This window comes from Phyllobates terribilis, unplaced genomic scaffold (genome assembly GCF_046119375.1).
Source record: "Phyllobates terribilis strain yellow unplaced genomic scaffold, ASM4611937v1 Scaffold_9__5_contigs__length_417890890, whole genome shotgun sequence".
NCBI lineage: Eukaryota > Metazoa > Chordata > Amphibia > Anura > Dendrobatidae > Phyllobates > Phyllobates terribilis.
This window is the reverse complement of record NW_027362769.1, coordinates 286,616,292-286,624,180: the sequence shown is the minus strand read 5'-3', so window position 1 is coordinate 286,624,180 and position 7,889 is coordinate 286,616,292.

Sequence of the window (7,889 nt, the reverse complement as noted above, 5' to 3'; positions counted from 1 at the left end):
TGTTATAATCACAAAACCAATAAGGGGGGCACTCTAATAAGTGCAACTATTTAAAATGGAAAGTTCTTTGGTTATTCAGCGTCCATAACCTACAAGTTTTTATACCCTTACCGAGTAACTAAATACACACATGACCAACTTTTGCAATTCCCTTTGAAAACACAACTTTTCTGCTTTACCCTTACGGGTAACTATATACAGCATACATTTTAGTTCTCTTATACTTTAATTCTTTACATTTTAGTTTCTCCAACGGGTAGGGAGCTGACCTCTTGTACTCCTGGTCGATCTCCGCAGTACGTTAGTTGACACTGCCCTACCCTGGTCCTTAGTGTCTACCCCTGGTGTGGTGGGTTCAGTGTGAACTACTCTACGGGTAGTCTGAGGTAGCACTGGTAGGCTGGGTAATTTCCTACAAATTCTTTGGCTCACCATTGGTACGACAGGTTCACTGCTAGCAGAGGGTTGATTATCCTGGTCTGCTGATGATGAAACTTCTGTCTCTGGGGCCGACTGGTCTTCCAGCTGTTCTGGGACTTCTGCAGCTTCCGGTGAGGCCGCTTGGAGAAAGGTTAGGACAGGCTCCACAATGGCTTTGTTCACCTGCGTCCAAGACCGGGGAAATTCTCTGAGTACTGTTTGGACCACTTCCTCCTCTCCTTCTGTGGGCTGAGAGTTGTCTTGATCTTCTTCTGTGTGTTTCAACTGTTGAGGACATATCTTCAAGTGATCTCTTGAGACTGCCGCTGAAGTTTCCCCTCCATCTTTGCTGATGAGGCACACTTTGGTGTTATCGTAGTTCGAGGGTAGGACGGTGTATGGCTCTACCTCCCACTGGTCATCTAATTTATGGAGTCGTCTCTTTCTCTTAAGTACCTGCTCTCCAGGTGATAAGGGAACGGCAGGTGCGAGCTGATTGTAAGTCTTCTCTTGCTTCTGTCTTGCTTGGGACAAACTTCTTTCAACACACTCTTGCACTTTGCGGTATTGTTGCTGCCGCTCGGTATCCCAATCCACATCTGGTGAAGTAGTCTCTGGTGTTAGGACTCCCATGTCCAAGTTGATGGGTAGCTTACCAGGTCTTGCTCTCATCAGGTAAGCGGGTGTACAGTTGGTGGAGTTCACCGGGATGTGATTATAGAGGTCCACCAAATCTGGTAACTTCTCTGGCCACAGGCTTCATTCTTCAAGGGGCAACGTCTTCAACAGGTCTATTACCACCTGGTTCATCTTCTCACACAACCCGTTGGTCTGGGGATGATACGGCGTTGTCCTTATTTTCTTGCAGCCGTACAAGTTACAGAATTCCAGGAACACCTCTGATTCAAAGGCTGGACCTTGGTCGGTAAGCACCCGTTCAGGGTAACCGTGCGGGCGACAAAAGTGCTATTGGAACGCTTTGGCTGCCGTCTGAGCCGTCTGGTCTTTTACTGGCACTACTACCAGGAACCGGGAGTAGTGGTCTACTATGGTTAGAGCGAAGCTATAGCCTGACCTGCTTGGGGTTAGCTTCACGTGGTCCAAGGCTACCAGTTCTAGTGGCTGTTTGGTGATGATGGGCTGCAGGGGAGCCCTCTGGCTGTTATGGTCTTTCCGTCTCAGGTTGCATGGACCACATTCTCGACACCATCTCTCGATTGCTTTCCTCATGCCAACCCAGTAGAATCGCTCACGTAGCAGGACTTCCAACTTCTTCCACCCGAAGTGTCCTGCTCCATCGTGGTACGCTTCTAAGACCATTGACGCATCCCGCCTCGGGACTACCACCTGCCAGACCAGTTCATGTGTCCGGAAGTTGATGCTTCTTCGACACAGCTTTCCTTCGTAGATGAACAGTTTGCCCTTCTCCTTCCACAACTGTTGGTCCTGTGGAGCATCTGGATCAGGGTACGAGTCAGCTTGCGTCAGCAACTCCTTAACTAGGCGGACAGCTGGGTCGCTATCCTGCGTTTCTGCCCATCCATGGTGGGGCAATGGGTTGAACATGGCCTCTCTGTTAGCGGAGCGCTTGTCCCTTACACAGTGGGAGCACTGGGTTACCCCATGACGATGGAAAGAGGGGATCTCTATCTCCTCCAGCTCTTCAGGGTCTTCTCCCCCATCTGGCAAGTTGGGCATTCTGGACAGCGCCTCAGCATTTGCATTTTTATGCCCCGCCCGATACTTGATGGTAAACTCGTAGTTAGACAGTCGGGCCATCCATCGCTCTAGGGCACCAAGCTTCGCAGTCTCCAGGTGCGTCAGCGGGTTGTTATTTGTTAAGACTGTAAATTTGTAGGAGGTGAGATAGTGCTTGAAGCGCTCTGTTACAGCCCAGACTATGGTGAGAAACTCCAACTTGAAGGAACTGTAGTTGTTGGGGTTCCTTTCCGTGGGCCGGAGCTTCCTGCTGGTGTATGCAATCACTCGCTCTCTGCCTTGCTGTACCTGGGACAGCACCGCTCCTAATCCCACGTTGCTGGCATCTGTATGGAGTATAAAGGGTTGGCCATAGTCGGGGTAGGCCAGGACTTCGTCTCCGGTCAGAGCCATCTTCAGTCGGGTGAAGGATTCGTCTTCTGGTTTACCCCATTTGAATGGAGGTTTCGGGTTCTTGGCCTTCTTGGACTGGACTACCAGGAGATCCTGCATGGGTGCTGCTATCTTAGTGAAGCCCTTGATAAATCTTCTGTAGTAGCCTACCAGCCCGAGGAACTGCCGCACTTTCTTGATAGTGGAGGGTCTTGGCCAGTCCTTGATCACGGTGACTTTTTCAGGGTCTGGCGCTACACCTTCGGCGCTTACCACATGATCTAGGTACTGCACATTGGACTTCAACAGGTGGCATATGGACAGCTTCACCTTCAGGCCAAAACCGGATAGGGCTTCGAACACCTCGGCCAGGTGCTCCAGGTGGTCTTCATATGTCTTAGAGTAGACAATTACGTTATCCAGGTACAGCAGGACCATTTCTAAGTTCTTATGTCCTAGACAGCACTCCATTAACCGCTGGAAGGTTCCTGGGGCGTTGCAGAGCCCGAATGGCATGCAGTTGAACTCGCTGAGGCCCATTGGTGTTGTAAACGCGGTCTTTTCTTTGTCCACCTCTGCCACAGGAACCTGCCAATACCCACTGGTGAGATCCAAAGTGGAGAAATAATTAGCAGATCTTTATGCAGCTAGTGACTCCTCAATCCTGGGTAATGTGTAGGCATCCTTATGTGTAATGCGGTTAATCTGCCTGTAGTCAACACACATCCTCATTGTACCATCCTTCTTTCTCACGAGAACTAATGGAGCTGCCCAGGGGCTACAACTATCTCTGATCACCCCAGCCTCCTTCATCTCCCATAGCATTCCTTTGGCACATTGATAGTGAGCTGGGGGTACAGGCCGGTACCTCTCTTTAATGGGCGGATGATCTCCTGTGGGGATATGATGTTGGACCCCTTTTACCTGCCCAAAGTCTAATGGGTGTTTACTGAAGACCCGCTCATACTCTTGGACCACCCGGTATACTCCATGCTTTTGGTGCAAAGGGGTGGAGTCAGTGCCCACTTGTAGCTTCTGACACCAATCCTCCATCTGCCCCTTGGAGCCATTATCCTCCGCCGGTTTGGATGGAGGCAAGGGTTCCACTGTCTTTAATGAGTTGTTACTGACAGTGAATAACTTAGCAAGGGTAGCATACCGGGATAAATGGACCTCTTTCTCCCCACAATTCAGGATGCGGATCGGCACTCTCCCCTTGCAGACATCGACTACCCCCCTGGCTGTCAAGATGGTGGGCCTACTGTCAGAATACACAGGTTCTACCAGGGCCTGATAATCTTGACCCCTCAGACCAATTGCTGCTCGACACCATATTAACATTTCACTCCTAGGGGGCATTGCAATGGGGAATGGATCACTCATCCTGACACTGCCAATTTCCCCTGCAGACAGTTCTACCTCTTGTCTTTTCATCAGGGCTTTGATTTCTTTCTGCAGAACTCGCTGCTCACTGGAACTAGCAGTCTCGGCGACATGTTGTAACAAAACAATAATTTCTCCAAGACAATTTTCTATCACATTAATGCCTAAGGTTATCATGGGATGACTTTCTCGGCGATCAATATCAACAATAATCATTCCTTGTGATGGCAATTCTACTTTGCCAACTTTTATGGTCACCTCTTTATACCCCACCTGAGGCAAGGGCTGACCATTGCTGGCATAGATGTTAAGATGTTCATCTGGACTGTGGGTAATGTCTGAATCAGTCCAGTATTGCTTATAAAGGACATATGGCATCGTGGTCACCTGGGACCCAGTGTCCAGCAACGCATTCATTGGGATGTCATCAAGCACGACATGTAGGACCGGCCGTCCTCCCACGTACTTGTCTCGCCAGCTTTGTGGGCCTGGTCGTCTTACTCCTGGGGGTTGGCCCTCTGCCCCAGGTGTTGCCGTTTAAATTACAGAATCTTGCATAGTGTCCCGCCTTTTGACAGCGGCGGCAGATGGGTTGTCCGTCCTGGTCGTAGTGATCGCTGTTCCTCCCTCTGATCGGTGGAATTCTTCTCTGTCATCGCCACGGGACATCATCTGGACTGGAAGCCAGCTGGATCTTCTCCTTTGGAGACACTTGCATGGCCTGCACGGTTATGGTTAACGCTGCCATACTTTTGGTAAGCTCCTGGACCTGAAGGCGCAGGTCGGCAGACGGGTCATTGTCTAGAGTCTGCGCGTCAGCCTCCACAGGTGCTGGGGAAAAGGATGCTACCTCCTGGTGGTAGGTGATAGCTGGGCGTCGGTGGGATGCAGCGCCTCCTGGTGTTGATTCCCGCAGCACCCGGATGGCTCTGTCTTTAAATTGTGCAAAGTCCAGATCAGGGTTCTGCAGAGCCATAATGCGCAGCTGTGTCCTGTGAGCGCTGGACAGGAGCCCCTCAATAAACTTCTCAGTCAGCGATCTGTTCTCATCATGCACACTGTCAGGGTCTACCTGTTTGATGGCCCGCAGCGCCTCCTGCAGGTTTAGAGCATAGTACCGTACACTGTCCTGCACCCTTTGTTTGCACCCGTAAAACTTCATTTTAATTTCTGCTGCAGTGCGGGTGTCAAAGGTATCCTTTAATCGGGCCAGTATTTCTTTTACAGTGCCTTTGTCTCTGCCTGGCCAGGACTTCACTTCTCTCTGGGCTGCACCGATTAGCTGGCCTATGAGGATGCTGACTTTTTGCTTCTCAGACAGGGGGTATACTTTAAACAAACTGCGCAATCTTTCCTCAAAGTCATTCAGGGTGTGCGACTCCCCTGAGTACTGGGGCAACCACGCCGCCCCCGGTATATATGGCATTGATAAAGGCATTACAGTGGCAGCGGCCGCGCCTGCGGCTGAACCCTCTTCCATGTTGGGCATCTTCCTCCCCCCTAGTGAACCTCAGCCAGGTCCTGGGCGTCTGCTGACTTACCAGTATGCTGCTCTACAGATCTCTTACCCGGCGGTTCCGGATCGGGGCTTCTTTCTTCCCCTCGGCGGGCGGCAAACCACGTGATCACACCGTTCAATAAAGTCTAAGGCACAAAGGACCCGGTTATACCGGGCTTCGTGAATCCTGTTCGTGACGCCAAGTATGACGCGCCCCCTGGGCCGTGGGGTACCCGGTGCCGGGCCGGTGGATGCTGGGGGAATGTCACAGTGGCGGTGACCCGGTCCGTGACCCAGGGCGGTCAATAAAATGGGTTATATATATGGGATTTATAAAGTTTTTATAGAGTTCGTGATGCCACCTGTGGAATGCGGCTACAGGGAGCCGCCGCTGCGGTGCAGTCCTCTGAAGCTGATGTTACTGCAGCAGGGATCGTGTGGCTCTCCACAGGAAGAGCTAGCTCCAGGGCAGTGTGGATGTTGAAGGTTGGGCTGGGCGTTGTAGTGCAGGGGTTGATGGCACAGCAAGAAGCACAGAGAGAAGGAAGTGCAGTCCCAGGGTCTTTACTGGTGGTGATTAGACAAGCCGGGACTAGGGTACTGGCTAGAAATGGAAGTCCGGGCAGCCTGGAAGCAAGTAAAGAATCCTCCTTGTCAGGTGAAGTTGGAGGCCTTCCCTTTCCACTAAACTCTTTGGCCCTGCTACTTGTACCTGTGCGGTGGTCCTCGTCCCTGAGTGCAACGTTACTGTGCTCACCCGTATGGCAGGCAGCTCGGGCCTTGCTGGTGCGTCGCTCCCTCGTGGCGGTGCTGGACCCTGCGGTGCTGCTGAGCCTCCGGGCGTCTGATGGGGCCAGGAGACCTGCAGTCTTCTGCCCTCCGGTTTCTACTGCTGGGCCTTCAGTGCCCCACAGCCTCGGACTCCGGTGTCCGGTTCTTCTGTGCGGTATTTCTGGGGTGAGCTGCCGCGCAGCTCCAGTCCTCAGCTCCTCTCTCCTCGACGTCCTCGCTTCAACTCCTCACACTAAGACTCACTAACCCTGCCCCCAGATCCCAGTTGCCAAGGGGAGGGACTCCCCTTGCTGGTCTGGAGCCAGGAAAGTGTTGCATGTTTAGTATACCTGACTAGGGGACCCCTGCTTGCTTCCAGGCATGGCATTACCTCTTTTGAGGGAGGCAAAGCCACTGTGGCAACCGGACCCCTGGGGTACCACAGATGCATGGACTGTCTGCAGGTCTCTTAACCTTATCTTGACAACCTCATATCTGGCTATGAAGCTGTCAAGTTTGGGTCTTGAGACCCCCAGCCAGTCATGGCCGACTCTCACACATTCAGGAGCCCAGGTGTTCTTTATGAGAAAGCCACTGCCAGACATCCTTGACGGTGGTCTATCTCTTGGAGAAAAAAAGGATCTGCAGTTCAAATGAGACAAACCAGATCCTTATCTCCCTGAGATCATCTGCCAGGGGTCTCTATACACATTATACTGCTAGCCAAATCCATCAATATTGTTGGGATCATCCAATATTAGTCTAGTGTATATGAGGGCATTAACTACTAACTAAAGGGTATGGGCATTTTAAATCATACTTAGCAGTAGTGTTACCACTTAAAGTGCCAAAAGCAGCATGAATGCCGAATACGGCTCTGTTGACAGTCTGCATAACGATGCGTAACGAATATTGTATGCAGGAGGTTGGGGGCAAACAGGGGACCTGGCAGCTTCTCCTTAAGTTTGATAAAATTATGAGTTAGGGGTGATCTATTAAGTATGCAAATATATGAATTTAAAGTGATCATTCTAATGACCTTTTTACACATTAACGTGTCATTTTTGATAAGGGTAATCCACATCTGGAGGAAAGAAGGTTTAATTTTATAATCTAAGAGAAGTGAGACCGGGGAACTGTGCCACACAATATTGTGATGCTGGATTCAATAAACAAGTACAAGATGGTTCTGGGTGACTATAAGTATTTATTCTGATTACCACACTGTAAATTTTAAAGAAAAACTTCCCAATAATATGGGGCCATTTTATAGGAGATTTTGCCTTCCTTTATGAAAGTCTGCCTTGAATTTTAAAGTGTATTTCTGGGCCACATTTCCTTATCACAAAGTGTATAAAGTAATAAGGTCTTGGGTGCAAATATCCCAATGCTAGCAGAGTCACGAAGTGCCAATAAACGCGAAGCAAAGCCTCAGAAGATTGGAATTTGCTTGTAATGCAGCTGGTTGGCTTCTTCATAATTCAGAATATCTGGAACCTCCCAAGTCCCAATAACTTTCTAGAAAACACTTGGGAATATTAAGATTAGTATTAGCCCATTCATTAACCCCTTAAGAACACTGGGCTTCAAAAGCATACTGCTGTGCTTGAAAATTTGTGAACCCCTCAGAATTTCCCATATTTGTGCATGAATTTGATCTGAACCTTCATCAGATTTTCACACAAGTCCTAAAATAGAAAAAGAGAACCAAATGACACAAATGAGT